At 38.4% G+C, this 17,677-nt stretch overlaps 1 protein-coding gene across 9 annotated transcripts in view; it reads right to left on the bottom strand.

The window, feature by feature from the left end:
* The window catches only part of tenm2a (teneurin transmembrane protein 2a), a 2,964,155-nt gene that overhangs the window by 1,814,817 nt on the left and 1,131,661 nt on the right, over positions 1 to 17,677 (bottom strand). For all 9 annotated transcript variants that reach the window (XM_073067293.1, XM_073067288.1, XM_073067292.1 and 6 more), the window contains one exon: positions 14,709 to 14,839. The gene's annotated coding sequence lies outside the window, so the exon portion shown is untranslated. The remainder of the gene's footprint in view (positions 1 to 14,708; positions 14,840 to 17,677) is intronic.

A 17,677-nucleotide genomic window follows, 5' to 3' on the forward strand; every position in this document is an offset into this window, starting at 1 on the left:
ATAACTTTGTGTATATCCAAAGAAAAATAATTATAGATGTAATTCATGCGCAGACAATTTGATGCCACAAACAGACTCAAACATTGCAATTTAATCTTTGAAATAAAATTGATAGAACTCTCTTTAATTCTTTCCAATTTTCAAGTTGGTTTTCATCAACAGTATATCAAGAGAATGAAATAAATACAAACAGGCAGCTTCTTTAGAGTGGTCAAAAATACCACATTCAATAAGTGAATATGCTAAATTGTAAACACCTTTTAATACAGGGATAAAAAAGAGAAAGAAGAAGTCCATAAAGTCCAAATAAGAAAACCAAAGAAGCACTGCCTTTTCAAAGAGACCTCATACCAAAATCACAAAGACCAATTTCAAATGGTCTTACTCATTTTATTTTTAAATATCTTGATGCTAACACCATTTATGTGGTTTTGCAGTTAAAGATTTGATTCATTCACCAAAAGGAAGTTCCATGTGCTATTATTGCATTCTTTTTACTCAGTGTGTAGTGCTTCTCATTTTCAAATAACTCTCTTTGTATCAGCATAATCTTTAAAAGTAAGATACTTCAGATTACATCTGTTCATGTCTGCCTGGCACAATGGGAGCAACATTAGCCTTATGGAGTCAATCAGCAACTTGTAACCAAATGCACACAACACTAAACGTATGTCCCAGCTAAAGAAGGGCAACTCTGAGCAGAATGGGGCGTTTAACCTAACCTTAATTATTTTCTGTAATATATTAGGTTAAAACTGTTTCTAAACATAATACAATAAAAAAATGTTTTCTGTAGTCTGACAATAGTCTTCTTTGAAAATTATGCAGTAGAAGGTAAGATACCAATTCTCTAGGAATAGGACAATATTTATGATTCAACCTCTTAAACTCTATTACCATCCCTTGACAGAACGGCCACTGTTGCCCCAGAGCTGTGCTTGACTCCTCGTTAAGCAATTTCAGTGTTTTAAATTCTCTTTCAGTTTTTACAAATAAATGACTATTATTTTTTCATATCCCTGTAGTCTTCTAGTTCGGTGTGCACCCAGCTTTAATCTCTCCACAGCTGGAGGGCAGGTCTTCAGCTTCAGAAGCCCTAGGCCATTCCTCCCTTCAGTCCCCAGAGGGCAGGTCTTCAGCTTCAAAAGCCTCAGGCCATTCCTCTCTTGAGTCCCATCTATGAATAAGCTTTTGGTCATCTATCACATTTGCCTCTGGGCATGTAGGGTAATATTTATTCCTCCTCAAATAACTTCAGTCAAATGAAAATTATATATGACATTGCCATTTTACTGTGTAGAAATTATTTGCCAAGTTTCCTATGTTACACATCCAAGTTTCACTGGATTTGTCTAGACTAATTGAATGGCCTACTTTGTCTAGACTAATTGTTAATCCTCTTGTTAGACATACTTTGCGAATATGGGCCCAGTTTAGGAAATTTTATGGTTTTTATGGTTTTTCCCTTTCTAGTCCTATTTTACATAATCATCTTTTTCTACCTACTATGTATGATTCAACATTTTATGATTGGTATAGAAAGGGTATTAGGTATTTTGAAGATCTTTTTATCGATAATCGCTTCGCATCCTTTCAACAGCTCTCTGCTAAGTTCAGTCTACCTAATGCCCATTTCTTTAGATATCTCCAAATTAGACATTTTATCAATCCTTTATTTCCCAAATTCCCTGAAATGCCCGAGAAAAATGCTATGGACTTATTTCTTTCTATTAATCCATTGGGTAAAGGCTTAATATCTTTTATTCATGATAAATTAGTATCCTCATGGCGTGCCCCTTTGGATAAAATCAGAATGGCTTGGGAGCATGACTTAAATATCCCTTTATCTGATGAGGTTTGGGACTTGATTCTCAAATCGGTTAATTCAACTTCTGTTTGTGCTCGCCACTGTCTTTTACAGTTTAAGATTGTTCATAGGGCCCATATATCCAAATCTAAACTATCTCGATTTTACCCTAATATTAGTCCTCTTTGTGATAAATGCAAAAGTGGCGAGGCTTCTCTTATTCATATGTATTGGACCTGTCCTAGTCTAGAGAAATTTTGGAGAGATGTTTTTATAACCTTATCCTGTATTCTGAATCGCCACTTAGAACCTAACCCTTTAATTGCTCTGTTTGGTTTCTTGGGTGAGACAGATATACGCTTGAGTTTGACTAAATGTCGAATATTATCTTTTGCTTCTCTCCTGGCTAGATGTCTAATTCTTCTTAGATGGAGAGATGTTGCCCCACCCACGCATGCTCAATGGCTTAACGATATCATGTTCTGTTTAGACCTTGAAAAAATTCATTATTCAATTCTTAATTCGGATATAAAGTTTCATAAGGTCTGGGGACCTTTTATTGAGTATTTTCATAACTTTCCTTTTAATTACGTTTTTTTTTCAGTCCCTTGCTTTCAGCTTTTTTTTGGTAGTAGGCATTATTATCTTCTGTTTTCAATTGTATTTACAGTTTTAGGGGTTTGAATGTTCTGATTTATATTTTCTACATTTTGTTTTGGTTGGTCTGGAGTTTTTTTTGTGAGGTTGGGGGTGGACACTAACTTTACATGACTTCAACTTGGGTGCTTTTTCAATTATTTTATTTTGTATTATATTACTATTGTACGTTTATCTTGCACTGTACTAATTTCCTATTTTGTTTTTGGGGTTTTTTTGTTTGTAGTGTTGTAGAAAATGCATTTTAAAAAAAGTTTCACTGGATTTCTAATTTTGGCCTGTTTTCTTAGATCCTTGTCTGATTCATAACCCCTTTGTTGGGTACCAATATAGAATAAAGCTTGCTGCGGTGACATATTTCGATGGTCATGGTTTCATTGATAATCATATGGCATGGAAAGAGGTTGTTCAGCTCTTCAAGTTTGTGCTGACTGTCAAACACAATTTAATTTTCCTTTAAAATCTGGTTACTAAGGTAGTTGAATGGTCTTAGTTGTTATCAGTGCAAGTGACATTAGATTTCTACTGAGAAACAGAGACTGCATCCAGATCATTCACCAATTTTGTTATTATAAGACCATAAGATATAGAAGCAGAAGTAGGCCATTCGGCCCATTGAGTGTGTTCCGCCATTCAACCCTGGGCTGATCCAATTCTTCCAGTCATTCCAACTCCCCTGTCTTCACCTCATACCTTTTGATGCCCTGGCTAATCAAGAACCAATCTATCTCAGCCTTGAATACACCCAATGACATTACCTCCACAGTAACTGGTGGCAACAAATTCCACAGATTTACCACTCTGACTAAAGTAATTTCTCCACATCTCGGTTCTAAATGGACGTCCTTCAATCCTGAAGTCGTGGCCTCTTGTCCTAGAATCCCCTACCATGGGAAATAACTTTGCCATATTTAATCTGTTCAGGCCTTTTAACACTTGGAATGTTTCTATGAGATCCCTGATCACTCTCCTGAGGTCCAGGGAATACAGCTCAAGAGCTGCCAGATGTTCCTCATTCAGTAACCCTCTAATCCCTGGAATCATTCCTGTGAATCTTCTCTGAACCATCTCCAATGTCAGTATATCCTTTCTAAAATAAGGAGCCTGAAACTGCACACAATACTCCAAGTGTGGTCTCATAAGTGCCTTATAGAGCCTCAACATCACATCCCTGCTCTTATATTCTTTACTCTAGAAATGAATGCCAACAATGCTTTTGTCTTCTTCACTATCGACTCAACCTGGAGGCTAACCTTTAGGGTATCTTGCACAAGTACTTCCAAGTCCCTTTGCATCTCTGCATTTTGAATTCTCTCCCTATCTAAATAATAGTCTGTCTGCTTATTTCTTCCACCAAAGTGCATGACCATACACTTTCCAACATTATATTTCTTTTGCCAGTTATTTTCCCATTCCCCTATACTATCTAAGTCCCTCTGCAAGCACTCTGTTTCCTCAACAGTAATCCAAATTATTGACATACATCGTAAAAAGCAGTGGTTCCAATACAGACCCCTTAGGAACTCCACTGGTAACCGGCAGCCAGCCAGAATAGGATCATTTTATTCCCACTCTTTGTTTTCTGCCATCCAGCCAATACTCCGCCTATGCTAGTAACTTCCCTGTAATTCCATGGGCTCTTATCTTGCTAAGCAGCCTCATGTGCGGCACCTTACCAAAGGCCTTCTGAAAATCTAAGTACACCACGTTTGCTGCATTTCCTTTGTCTACCCTGCTTGCAGTTTCCTCAAAGAATTGCAGTAGGTTTGTCAGGCAGGATTTCCCTTTCAGGAAACCATGCTGGCTTTGGCCTACCTTGTCACGTGCCTCCAGGTACTCCATAATCTCATTCCTAGCAATCGATTCCAACAACTTCCCCAACACTGATATCAGGCTAAGAGGTCTATAGTTTCCTTTCTGCTGTCTCCCACCCTTCTTAAATAGCGGAGTAACATTTGCAATTTTCCAATCATCTGGTACAATGCCAGAATCTATCGATTCTTGAAAGATCATCGTTAATGCCTCCGCAATCTCTCCAGCTGCTTACTTCAGAACTCGAGGGTGCATTCCATCAGGTCCAGCAGATTTATCCACCCTCAGACCATTAAGCTTCCTGAGCACCTTCTCAGTCATAATTTTTGCTACACATACTTCACTTCCCTAACACTCTTGAATGTCCAGTATACTGCAGACATCTTCCACTGTGAAGACTGATGCAAAATACGCATTCAGTTCTTCTGCCATCTCTGCACCTCTCATTAGAATATTTCCAGCGTCATTTTGTATTGGTCCTATATCTAGCCTCGACTCTCTTTTACCCTATCTTCTTTGGTATTAGTCACCAGCTTCCTTTCATAATTCATCTTTTCCTTCCTAATGATCTTCTTAGTTTCCTTCTGCAAATTTTTAAAAGCTTCCGAATCTCCTATCTTCCAACTAGCTTCAGCTTCCTCGTATGCCCTCTCTTTTGCTTTTACTTTGGCTCTGATTTCACTCGTCAACCACGGTAGCGTCCTTTTTCCCTTTGAATTTTTTTTTCTTATTTGGAATATATCTGTCTTGCACTTCCCTCATTTTTCACAGAAACTCCAGCCATTGCTGCTCTGCTGTCCTTCCTGCTAGTGTCCCTTTTCCTTCAACTTTGGCCAGTTCACCTCTCATGCCATTGTAATTTCCTTTATTCCACTGAAATACTGACACATTGGGTTTTATTTTTTTCCCTCTCTAATTTCAATGTGAACTCAATCATATTGTGATCACTGTTCCCTAAGGGTTCCTTAAACTTAAGCTCTCTTATCACCTCCGGATCATTGCACAACACCCAATCCAGCACATCCGATCCCCTAGTGGGCTCAACAACAAGCTGTTCTAAAAAGCCATCCCTTAGACATTCTACAAATTCTCTCTTTTGAGGTCCAATACTGACATGGTTTTCCCAATCCAGTTTCATGTTAAAATCCCCAGTGATTATCATGACATTGCCTTTTTGACATGCCTTTTCTATCTCCTGTTGTAATTTGTAATTTGTATGGGAATATCTCAGTGATGCATTTCCAAGGGAAGAATATATTAACACAAAACGTTGTGGTAGGACTGCATTCAGTAAACACATCTGAGATACAAAAATATAATCCAAGTCTTATGTCATTCCATTCATAAAATAACAAAATAATTTTTATTAAAGATAAGTGGCAGAACTGAGTCTTATTTACCTGTAATTCATGATGAAATTCCATTCTTTTAAATCATGACCAAGCTTATATTATTCAAAATATAGAACATGTTTGTCTAGAAATTGTTTGCCTGTGTCTATTTCCATAACAACATACAAAGACATGTGTCTTTTTTCATCACACATATCAATATACATGCACCATTATGTAATAGGAAAGGATGAAGGAATGAAAGCTTTTGAATAGATTGAAACCAAAAACTACCTGCTACCTCCTATTATGTTGCATATTTATATACATTTTAATATACTGAATATTTATTCCCCTCAATTAGATTAAAGTCTTCAATTTATTACCTAAGCCTCTCTGAAGCATTATGTTAAATTACAGAAAATAGCTCCCTTCCAGAAATCCATTTTTCTTTCCGTGTCAGACTCACGGATGGGTAGTAAGAGTACAAATGTAAGCATGTGATAGCAGAAAATGCTGAAAAACAACATTCTGTCTTTTTTTCGCTCCTTGGGAAGTGACCCAGCTCCCTGTAGGAGTCAGCTAATTTTGGTTCTTTCTTCTTATAACTAATTGTCTGGTGTTTACAGTCCAAGACACTGAGCAATGGCTTGCATACATTTGTTCTTTTTGTTACTGCTGCAAACAGTGAGAAATTGCAATGTTCCTGAGTGCACATTGAACACATTACCAAGGCTGATCTGAAACAGACAGACCCCAACATGTACCTGAAACATAATTCCGGATTAAGTCCATACCACATCATTCATAGTTTCAAATGGAGCAAAAGGAAAATAAATTGAAATTCAAAGCTATCGGGGAGAAAACGCTGGAATTAGTTACAGCTGATTCAGAATTCAGAAAGGAATTCTCCACCTGCCTATCGACAGTTGTTTACACTATGGGCTTGTTTTTCCTTGGATTTTCCATCCTCCCCATGTCAAGCAACTGGGCATTCATAATTTGATGCTGAATAACCAGGCACATACAGGGGTTAATGGTTTCACACTAACAAGCATAGCTGAGTCTTGGGAAAACTGGGCTTTGCCTGCTGAATAAACATTTTTTTTCCATGGTCAATAAAAAAAACCTTCAAGGTGAGGCAACCAAAGCCACATTCATAATGAGATGGCAACCCACAACATATCAGGGCTGCTACCCAATTGAGCAGATTCATGCAAGAAACACTAATATTGTATTAAGAGTTTAGCAGTTTCCAGAAGTAGTAACAGCATTATTATGCTCAAAAATCACATAAATTGCACAGTCCTGAGAACGCTGGATCAAATGATCGTCATCCCCCTTAAAAAGAATGGAAGCTATCTTCTGGAAGTTCACCTCTTCTTTATGAACAAGAATATTCAGCCAAAATAACTAGACCTTCAAAGCAAAGGTGATCAGATTAAACACTTATGTGACTCGCATGATAATCAGTGAAACAGATTTTAGAGATTATCTTATATGCAGGAATAGTAATAAAATCATGTTTTGTTGTATACATTTGCTATATTTTTAATTTATTTGAATTGAGGATTTTATTCAAGCATCCCAAGGACAAAGAACACCTGGGCAAAGCTGGCAATTATATCAACAAATGGGATTTTCATTTGACAGTATAAGCAATAGTCACTGCTGTAATGAAGATTAAAATAAGAAATAAAGGAAATAAAAGAGGCTAAACTAGTAGTTGTTTGACAAGATGTTCAGATTCAAGAGAAAATCTGCAGATACTGGAAATCAAAGCAATACACAAAAAATGCTGGAGGAATTCAACAGGCCAGGCAGTATCTGTAAAAAGGGTAAACATTCAATGTTCCAAGCTGAGACCCTGCATCAGGATCAACAGATGTTCAGCCTCCCTGGTTTTGTTCTAAATTAAGTTCTCCTCCTTCTTTTTCTTAGGCAGATACTTGGAATCAAAAATAACTTGCTTCCGTAGAGAACTGTGGGAAAATTCTTTCATCACAGGGTGGCTGTTACATCACACTGCCTTGATCTGTTGATATAGAAGCTCAAGATAACAGGATGTCAGGCTCTGCAGCACAGACTTAGCATGCACAACCATGTGAATAAATGAACAAACTGTGACCACACACACAAACACACAGATCCAAATACTTAAACGTGTGTATATTCTTTTCCTTGTACCTCTCTCCAACCTGTACACATCTACTGTTATCCATTCCCTTCTTCAGTCTCTAAGTGTCCATATTTAATGTCCATCCAACTCTCTTTGGTTTCCCCCTTTCCTTTGTCCCCCAGGTTTTTCTTCATCTCTACTCTCCACTTCTTCCTTGTTTTGTCCCTTCCCCCATCTGCCTCCTCAACCTCTCCCCAGCAGCCTCAAAATCGTGCCACAGTCAAAATGTTTGCTCTTGTCAAGAGAGAGGCCATCCACAGACTGTAGCTATCACTCTTGTTGGCTTATTGCTTTCCTGACACTCCTCCTGAGTGCCAGCAGCTGCCATACCCAAAGGCTCTAGACCAGTCCAGACCCCTCAGAACCTTTCCCAGATAAGTGATGAAACACTGAGATATAAATAAACATCTGGTCTATCTAGTTCTCCTTTTCAGCTATGATAGAAATAGAAATGTATGTTTCATTGCAAGCACAAAGTAAGCAAAAGCATGTTGACCATCACTGTGATCACCTCCACAATTTCTCCCCCATTGATGTCAATAGATCAGAATATACAAGAGGTGAGAAGCAGCAGCAGATAATATTCTGGCATGCTATCAACTGGATATTACTCCCTTTCCATTGGGGAGTCTACTGCCAGCATTACCACATCTCCCCATCCCTAAATGCAACAAAATCAGCTCCCAGAGTTTCACATTAGCAGAGTTAGGCAATCAACATCCATCTGGAGCTTGTCCAGTTCCCTTCCAAAGATAGCTCTTTGTGTTCCTGCATATCTCACTCCAGCAGCTGTCTCTAATCTCCATACTATCCTCCACCCAGCTTGCTCCATCTGTTCCTTTATTCCTCTTCTCATTCTATCTCTTCTATCTATCAAGGAGTTTCTTTATCTGGTGCTGAAACTGCCTTGTCATTTTACATCCCTCGTTAGTCGAAGGACCATGAGCCAATAAGACATAGGATCATTACGCCATTTGGCCCATTGCATCTGCTGTACCATTCCATCTTGCTTAGCTTATTATCCCTCTCAACCCCATTCTTCTGCCTTCTCCCCAAAAACTTTGATGTCCTTAATAATCAAGAACTGATAAATCTCAACTTTAAATATACCAAATGACTTGGCAGCCACTGTGGTCTGTGGCAATGAATTCCCCAGATTCGTTACTCGCTTGCTAAAGAAATACCTCCTCATCTCTATTCTAAAGGTACATTCTTGTGAGAATCAAGTCTAAATATGCTTTCTTGGTACTGATTTCATTGGAGATCTGTTGTTCTGTGACAGGATTTTTATCATGTTAATATTTTGGTCAATACACTGGGGTTTTAGTCTATATACTGAGGCTATATAGACTATAACTAGAGGTCACGGGTTAAGAGTTAAATCTGAAATATTTAAGGGGAACATGAGGGGAAACCTTCTGTGAAGGTGGAGAAAGTAGGAAATGAGCTGCCAGAGGAAGTGGTAGAAGTAAAGTCGGTTTCAATATTTAAGAGAAATTTGGATAGGTACATTGATGGGAGGGGTATGAAGGGGTATGGTCCAGATGCAGGCTGACGGGAGATTAATGGTTTGGCACAGACTAGATGGGCCAAAGGGCCTCTATCTATGTTGTAGTGTTCTATGACTATTTTGTGTTTCTAACTGAATTTGCTATCATTTTAAAAATAGTTTTAAAAAACTGTTTCTGCTTGCCTCTAATCATCAAGGGTATTCAGCCATTGACAGCTTTTGATAGGATATCAGGGTAATCTGAGAGTAGGTCATCAATGTCTATTGCCTGAGGCTTTACCATACCCTCAACAATTCTGCTTCAGTATACAGCCATAACAATGAAGTGTGGAGTCCCGCTTAGACATTGCAGATATGCAGATAATATAGGAGATTATCTCAGGTATGAATTGAATTGAATATAATTCAGCCTGTCACTCATATGCTCTGTCTTGCATAGTGAAAGGAGAATCCCAATTTAAGTTTAAAAATTGCCAGTGGTGAAATGGGAGTGAGAACTGGCAATTCCAGAAGCTCAGTGTGTTTCATAGCAGCCCTCTTGGGTCCCAAGGAGCAGGTCCCTTGGTCCTCAGATTTTTGCTCTGCCAAATGTGGCCTTATCTTCTGCTTTCCCTGATGAATCTCACTCATTGCACACTTTAGGGATGAAAACAATTGCTTTCAGTTCTGAACTCAACACTGGAAGTCCCAGCCATTAGCAGGCTAACCTGTCAACAGAGCCAACAATTGATCAAAAAGCTTAAGAAATAAATTTCATTTGAGTCGTTCAGCTAAAAGTCAATCTGATCATTGTTGGTCTCAATTCTTCTTTCCACAGATTCACCACTCTCTGGCTCAAGAAATTCTGAGGCTCTGTCCTCTGGTCTTAGATTTCCCCACCATCAGAAACATCCTCTCCATATGCACTCTATCAAGGCCTTTCACCATTCACTAGGTTTCAAAGAGATCACCGCTCATTCTTCTGAATTATAGTGACTACAGGCCCAGAGCCATCATTCTTCATGTGATAAGCCATTCAATCCAATAATCATTTATGCGAACCTCCTTTGAACCCTCTACTGTTTCCACAGGTCCTTTCTACATAAGGGGCCCAAACCTGCTCACAATACTCCAAGTGAGGCCTCACCAGTGTTTTATAAAGTCTCAACATTACTTCCTTGCTTATGATCTGACCTCCACTATACCTGAGAGCAGAGAATTCAAAAATTCGCTACTCCTGAGAGATGAAATTTCTACTCCCCTTGGTTTTAAATGACCAGCTCCTTACTCTGAATCTACATCCCCTTATGTGTAACTATTCCACTTGTGAAAACATCAACAACCTTGGAACCTTTCATGTGCTCTCCTCCAAGTTATTATTGTACACAGTGAACAGATGAGGACTAGGAACCAATCCCTATGATACTACACTCTTTATATCCTCCAGCCAGAGGAGGACCCACTCACTCCAGTTCTTTGTTTTTTAAGTCTCAGCAGACTTCATCCATGCAAACATGCTTCCTTTGATTCTTTGCCCTTCTGATCAATGTTCCCTCTAGAGTGTGCGGGTGTGCATGCACACATATCTTTTGCTACTAGTGCACAAAGGAACCTAAACTGTGCACAAAAGGTTGTCACCCTCTACCTCGATGGTATGTTAAGAATATTTCACGATCATACACAATCACATTTCCTTTTCCGGTTTCTAATGCAGACGGTGTTGACAACATGGAGTTTGTGATGATCATCTGCAGGTTTTAGAACTGGTTTATTTATACTGCTTTTATTGAAGAAATTATTGATTCACAATGTCAGATTCCAAATAAACAAAGGGCGTGAAGCGCAAAAGAACTGCTCGTTCATTTAAAGTGGAATGGCTTAATGAAACAGTAGAAACTGCTACGCCGAAAGTTCGTGAGGTCAGGAATGTGCAGCTATATGAAATATTTATGTACAATACTGAAATTGATGTTACCAGCGTGTATTGTCACGATGCAAAAATTGCTGGAGAATTTGCTGAGAAGAAGTGGAGTGATATTTGGAAACTTGACTTTTTAAAGTGTCATTTAGCAAACAACTCACAAAAGGACAGTGTGCAAAAGCTCCAGTGAGAAAATCCTTTAATAGCTGCTATAGGCCGTCTATTTACTGTATGTTTTGCAAGAGTGCAAATGAATAAGAGCGAAAATGATCAAACCCAGAGGAAGCCAAAGTTGTTATTGACAGTGTTTTGCTGGCTAATAAATTAAATACCTCTATACGTAAAATTCAGTGTGCACATGTTGTCACTGGGCAAAAGATTGCTTAGTACAAGATTGTTGTGCACACTAAGCAGGGGGAACATTGCTTGTGGTGTATTCCTCTCATTGCACCAATACCCTCAATTTCTTGGTCTCCCCACAAATATTAAGATCCAAAATTCTTCTTTGCTCAAAATCTAATCTAATAATAAAGAGGAATTATTATTTCAAGGTCTTCTAAGCCTTTCCCAGAGTCCTAAAGTCCTCCATTATGTGAAGAAACTAAATCTCTGCATATTATTCCAAATGTCATCATAACAATATGAGGGTAAGTTCCATACTTCTAGTTATGCAGAAGAAACCAAAGCCTACAGATATGCAACCAGTTCTTATCTAAATCCTTCAGAAACTTTGACAGACTATAATATATTGAAGCAGCTGGTCTCAACTACTGGAATAAAGCCAATTCAGGTCAAGAGGATTAACATTTTACACACTGCTTACTGCAAATTGAAGAAATTCAGTCTTGTCTTAATCTAGATTTGCAGGGGTTTAATACAAAGTACACAACTATTGAACACCATTTTTAATGTCACTCAGAGATGATTACCACAGTAAATGTAAATGGCATAGTGAGGACTTTGTGCGGGTGGGTTGGTTCTTAAGATGGTCTTACAGTATGGGGGCAGTTATGAACTCTTGCTGTGTCAAACCTATGATGAAAATTCTCAAATTATCCCATTAAATTAGTTTCAATTATACCTGCAATTAATGTTGGTGCAATTCTGATTTTCTTGTTTGAATTATACAGTATTCCTGTGTTTGCATCCACAAACAAGAATTGTTTTGCAGTTCCCCCTACACTCTATCTTGCATTGCTCATCTACACCAAACACAGGGATTTCATTGATTAAATATAAAAACTTCACATTGCAAATAACATCACTGAATTGACAAAGTCGTTACAAACTTTAGTTTCCTCTGTAGATGAAGATAACATATATTGAGAGAAAGATTTCCCTTGTGCCTCACGGACAAAAGATCATAAAATGAAAATAACTTTATAATTTCATTGCACATCACAGCAGATATCTCTTCTTCATCCACAGACTGCTAAACTTTTGCAGCTCAGCATGGGCACAGCAGTAGATGCCAGCTGGCTGCTGACATTTTCATGCAGGGTTACCTGCTTCTCTCCTTCCAGGTTTACAGGCTGTAGCTTCATTATATGATCAACTTTAAAACTGGAGAACACCTTTCAGTGACAGATCTTTTGCATCAACTTTTGAAACACCAATGGACACAACAGCGTTGATAAAATATCAATGATACAGTAAGGATTATTTTTTCAAAGACAAAACAAAAAGAGATATTATATCCGCTTTCTCTTTCATCCTCCAATGAAAAGATGAGCTCTGTTTATTTACTATTTTCAATTACGGGGCAACAAACAGGGACGTCAAACTTATCAGACTTAATGTAATTTGGCTGACCAACTGATGCATCATTATGGGAGGGAAGATAGACAGGAAAGAGAAATTTACAGAAGTGTAAGGGAAGGGAACTACAATGATCTACTTCCCTCAGCAGAGATCATAAAATCTGGCATGACATGGATTAATTTAGGTTGTTAGAGAAACTGAATCATCCAGTACAGAAATTGGTCCTTCCATCCATCTTGTCCATGCTAGCCTTTTTGCACACATACTCGAAGTAGGTCTGTATCATTCTATTCCAGTCTCAGCCCAAATATCTCTTAATTGTAGTGATGGCACCTTCCTCCACCATTTCCGCAAGCTGTAAGTTCCCAGATATCAGCTTGTTTCAGTATAAAGAACTTTCCCCTGAAATCACCTTCAAAACTCCTTGATCTCACTGTTAAACCCATGCCCTCTTATTTTTGATGCAACTTGGTAACATCTGCAAGCTTTCTAATTATACTGCCTACACTGACATCTAAGTTGTTAACAAATATCATAAACAAGAGTCCCAGCACTGATCTTTGTGGCACACCACCAGTCACAGACTTCCAATCATTTAAGCATCCTTCCAACATCAATTTCTGTTTCCCATCACCAATTGATAGAATTACTGGACAGAACTGCAGAAAATATTTCACTCTTCTGTAGTAGGGTACTGCAACTCATCCTGACAGATTGGTGGAGCCAGAAATACTCATTGCATTTAAAAACTGTAGCATTCTAAGTACTCTAATCACCAAGCCTTGAGCCAACACAGCAGATGCGGGATAAACTAGTTTACTTCTGGCTGACATGGACAAAATGGGCTGTATTACCTTCTTCTGAGTCTGAACTCTCATTGATTCTGTCTCAGTCTACTTTTAGCCTAAACAGAGAGTTTTATTTTTTGGTAAAATGTTGAAAATTTTTTCTTGACTCTTTACCTCTTTACTTTTTGGGTAAGTTCAGTCCCATTCTATTCTGCCATTCATAGCAAATATACAAGATAGCTTTCAGAATCCATGTCATGCCTGCAAAAAAATTCAATGTCTTATTGATTCTCTAGTCCTTATTGACTTGAGTTAGGAACAAAAAAAAAAGTAATTGTGGTAAAAGATAAAATTCTCAGCAGGCTGGGCAAATAAGATGCTGAGAAGGTATTTTATCTGGCAGGTGAGTCCAAGCTAAGTGTTATCATCTAAGGAAGGAGGGAGATTTGTTCACTCAGAATGTTGGCAAGCTTTGGAAATCTCCAACATGCAGGGCTGTGGATGCTGAGAAGATGAGCATAATTTCGACTCTGATAGATTGTTGGGCTCTAAAGAAACAAAACATAGTGAGGAGAAGGCAGAAGGTGAAATCAACTTTGAAAGCCAGTTTTGGCTTGATTGAATGGTGAAGTAAGCTTGAATATATTGCTGGTCAGTTCAGTACATTGAAAAATAATGCTGCTTTCAGGAATCTCTGTGAGGATGTCCAATATTTGTGAACAGTGTTCGATAGCGTTAGTCACTGGCCTTCATAGATCATATATAGCAAGACTGACCAACATACTCTTTACAGACATGGCGAAAGCACAAACTTGCATCAAAAGTCCAAAAAAATTATCCCATCAAGCTTGAAATATTAAACCATAGCCAACAGGAATGCAACAAGATCATTAACTCTTCTGACCATTGCTTGTGCTTCATCAACAATATGATATATGCAGTTCAATTGAGGCATTCATTTACCTGTGGATGTGTTTGGCCTTCAGTTCTGGGGACAAGTTGAATATCTTTTTATGTATAAAAAGCCACAGCAAATCATCAACCCTTGATGGTCAAATCTTCCTTTCTTCTATCTTGATCTAAAACCAGTTGATCTGCAACATAAAAAAATGTAAATTGAGGAAGGATCCAAATGCCACTTGGTCTTCTTTATTACGATAGAGTAATCATTAAAAATAGAGCTAAATGGTAATATATTTTAATTTAAACTTCCTTGAAAGTAATGATGAGCTGCATAGTTTTTGCTGAAGCTTTTTTTCCTTTTCTTACAGTAAAACCCCTTTCCACTTTCTTTCCAGTGCTGATGGAAGGACTCACTCAGCCAGAAACGTCAACTGTTTCTCTCTCCATAAATGCTGCTGGAGCCTCAGATGTCCTTTGGCAGTTTGTGTGTGGAACAGTGGAACCAAGTTTCTTCTTTGTTGTTGCAAATATAGATTTCCTCTATTTGAGGACAGATACGACCTCAGGACTGGCAGAATGACAACTATTCTTATATATTGCTCATATTTTCTTGATGGACTATAAATAAGCTTTAAAAAGCTGCTCCCAATTTCCTAACCAAGCCAAAGACATAAAATCATTTTGTTGCTTTGTAGCCATTTACTACGCTGAAAAGAAAGCAAAGGGTAAGAATACTATTCCTCGGGGACTCAGTGATAAAAGGGATCATTGGCACCTTTTTGTCATTTCAGAAAGACGGACTTCAGGCATTAAACCACTTCTCCTGACATTTGTGACAAAGAATTACTATTTCCTGATTTCAGCATGGTATTTTCTTAACATTTGGGTCATTTTGCACTGTTGGAAAGTGGCAGATTTTATTTTCAACTTCTCTTCCATTAGATAGGGACAGAATGAAATGGTCACTTCCCCAATCATCTTTTGGTATTCCTCACTGTTCCCTGAAGCAGTGTGAAGCACCAACCAGTGTTGAAAAAAAAAACAAAATCCAAAGGCTCACGTGAAAATTTACCTCTTTCACTTAACTTTGTACCTTGTAACAAGAAAGAAGTTGGGGACAGGATGCAGTTACTGGTTTACTTGAGGAACATTCAACTGAACCCTTTCTTTTCAAGGGTAAATATTAAAGATTGCAAAGAGGACGCAAAAAAAAAATCTGATCGTTATACTTCTTTTAGTGGGAACTATCTATATCTCTCTCTCTCTCTCTCTCTCTATATATATATATATATATATATATATATATATATTATATATATATATATATACACACACATTATATGTATATATAAATATATATAGATAGATAGATCTGTAGATATAGATAGTTCCCACTAAAAGAAGTATAACAATCAGATTATCTTTTCGTAAGGTAATTATTTGAGTTACTGTACTGTTCCCTTCCTGTCAGCTTGAACTAGTCTGACCATTCTCCTCTGACCTCTCTCATTAGCAAGGTTTTTTCTCCATAGAACTGCTGTGCAGTGGATGTCTTTTTGGTTTTTCACACTCCAGGGACTGTTATGCCTGAAAATCTCAGAAGATCAGTAGTTTCTGAGATACACAAACCACTCCGTTTGCCACTAACAATCATTCGACGGTCAAAGTCACTCAGATTACGTTTCTTCCCCATTCTGATATTTGGTCTGAACAACAAATGAATCTCTTGACCGTGCTTGCATGCTTTTATGCATTAAGTTGCTGTCACATGATTGGCTGATTAGATAAATATCAGCAGGTGTACCTAATTATGTGATGTGCGTGTGTGTGCGTGTGCGTGTGTGTACACACACACACACACACTATATACATAATAGATGAGTATATCCTCCAGCAGTTCAGTAGCTTGTACCATATATATTGGAAGAACATACCAGGTCAAGCAGCATCTATGAGAGGAATGAAACTTAACATTTCAAGTTGAGGTCCTGCATCAAGACTGAGAGTGGAAGGGGAATATAGCCAGTATAAAGAGGAGAGGGGTTGGTGAGACATGGGTCAGAAGGTGATCAGTGGACCAAGGTGTGGTGAGGTCTGATGGGCTCAAGGAGCCAAAGAATTTGGAATGTGCTAAGTAAGGAAGATGATTGTAGGAATTAGTCAAAGGAGAGATGCAAATCAGAAGGTAAGGTGATTCAAGGAGTGAAGTGATGAAATCAGAAGGCGGACAGAGTCAAAATAGGTCATGGGGGGCTGGAGGGAGGACGGATGATGGAAAGGGGACCAAAGTGGGAGGACCAGATGTGGACTGGAAGGAGATTGAGGGGGAAAAAAAACACAGGAGGCAATGATTCCCTCTGAAATTGGAAAATTCGATGTCAACCTTAAACATCGACAAATTGTTTCCTCCCACAGATGCTGCTCAATCTGTCGAGATTTCTCCAGCAATGTGTTTGCTGCTCCAGATTCCAGCATCTGCCGTCTAGTTTCTCCTCTTGCTATGTATATTTGGCTGTCAAAATTTCTACACTGTCACTTTGATGATACTTCAAAAGTAGTCTTTGACTGTAAACTGCTTTGGGACATCCTGAGAGGGGTAATCACAGAAGTGTAAGCCCTTTCTAAAAAGAAATTATTCCTTTTAAAAAAGCAATTCATCTTCATGCGCTGTCATCACACTGAGCTTCAGGGCGGTTTCTTTCCCCTTGCGCTTTCTTCTCGCAGTGCTGCCGTCTTCAATCCATAAGACATAGGAGCAGAATTACACCCTTCAGTCCATCGAGTCTACTCTACTGCACCTGCCCTATCTTCTCCTTTCCCCTGGCCCTTTTCCTCCTTCTAACCTTGGCCTGAACACCTATGAACAAGTTGACTACTTAAGTTAACAGCATACATCATTGATTCTTTGATCTCTGTCAACACATAAACCTCGGTAAAGTGAGCAATATTAATGGCAACCTGCACTTGCAAATATCCTCAAGGACATGAGGATTGCCTTTGAAATCCTATCAATTTGCTAATGCTGCTAC

The sequence above is a fragment of the Hemitrygon akajei genome, chromosome 15 (genome assembly GCF_048418815.1).
Source record: "Hemitrygon akajei chromosome 15, sHemAka1.3, whole genome shotgun sequence".
NCBI lineage: Eukaryota > Metazoa > Chordata > Chondrichthyes > Myliobatiformes > Dasyatidae > Hemitrygon > Hemitrygon akajei.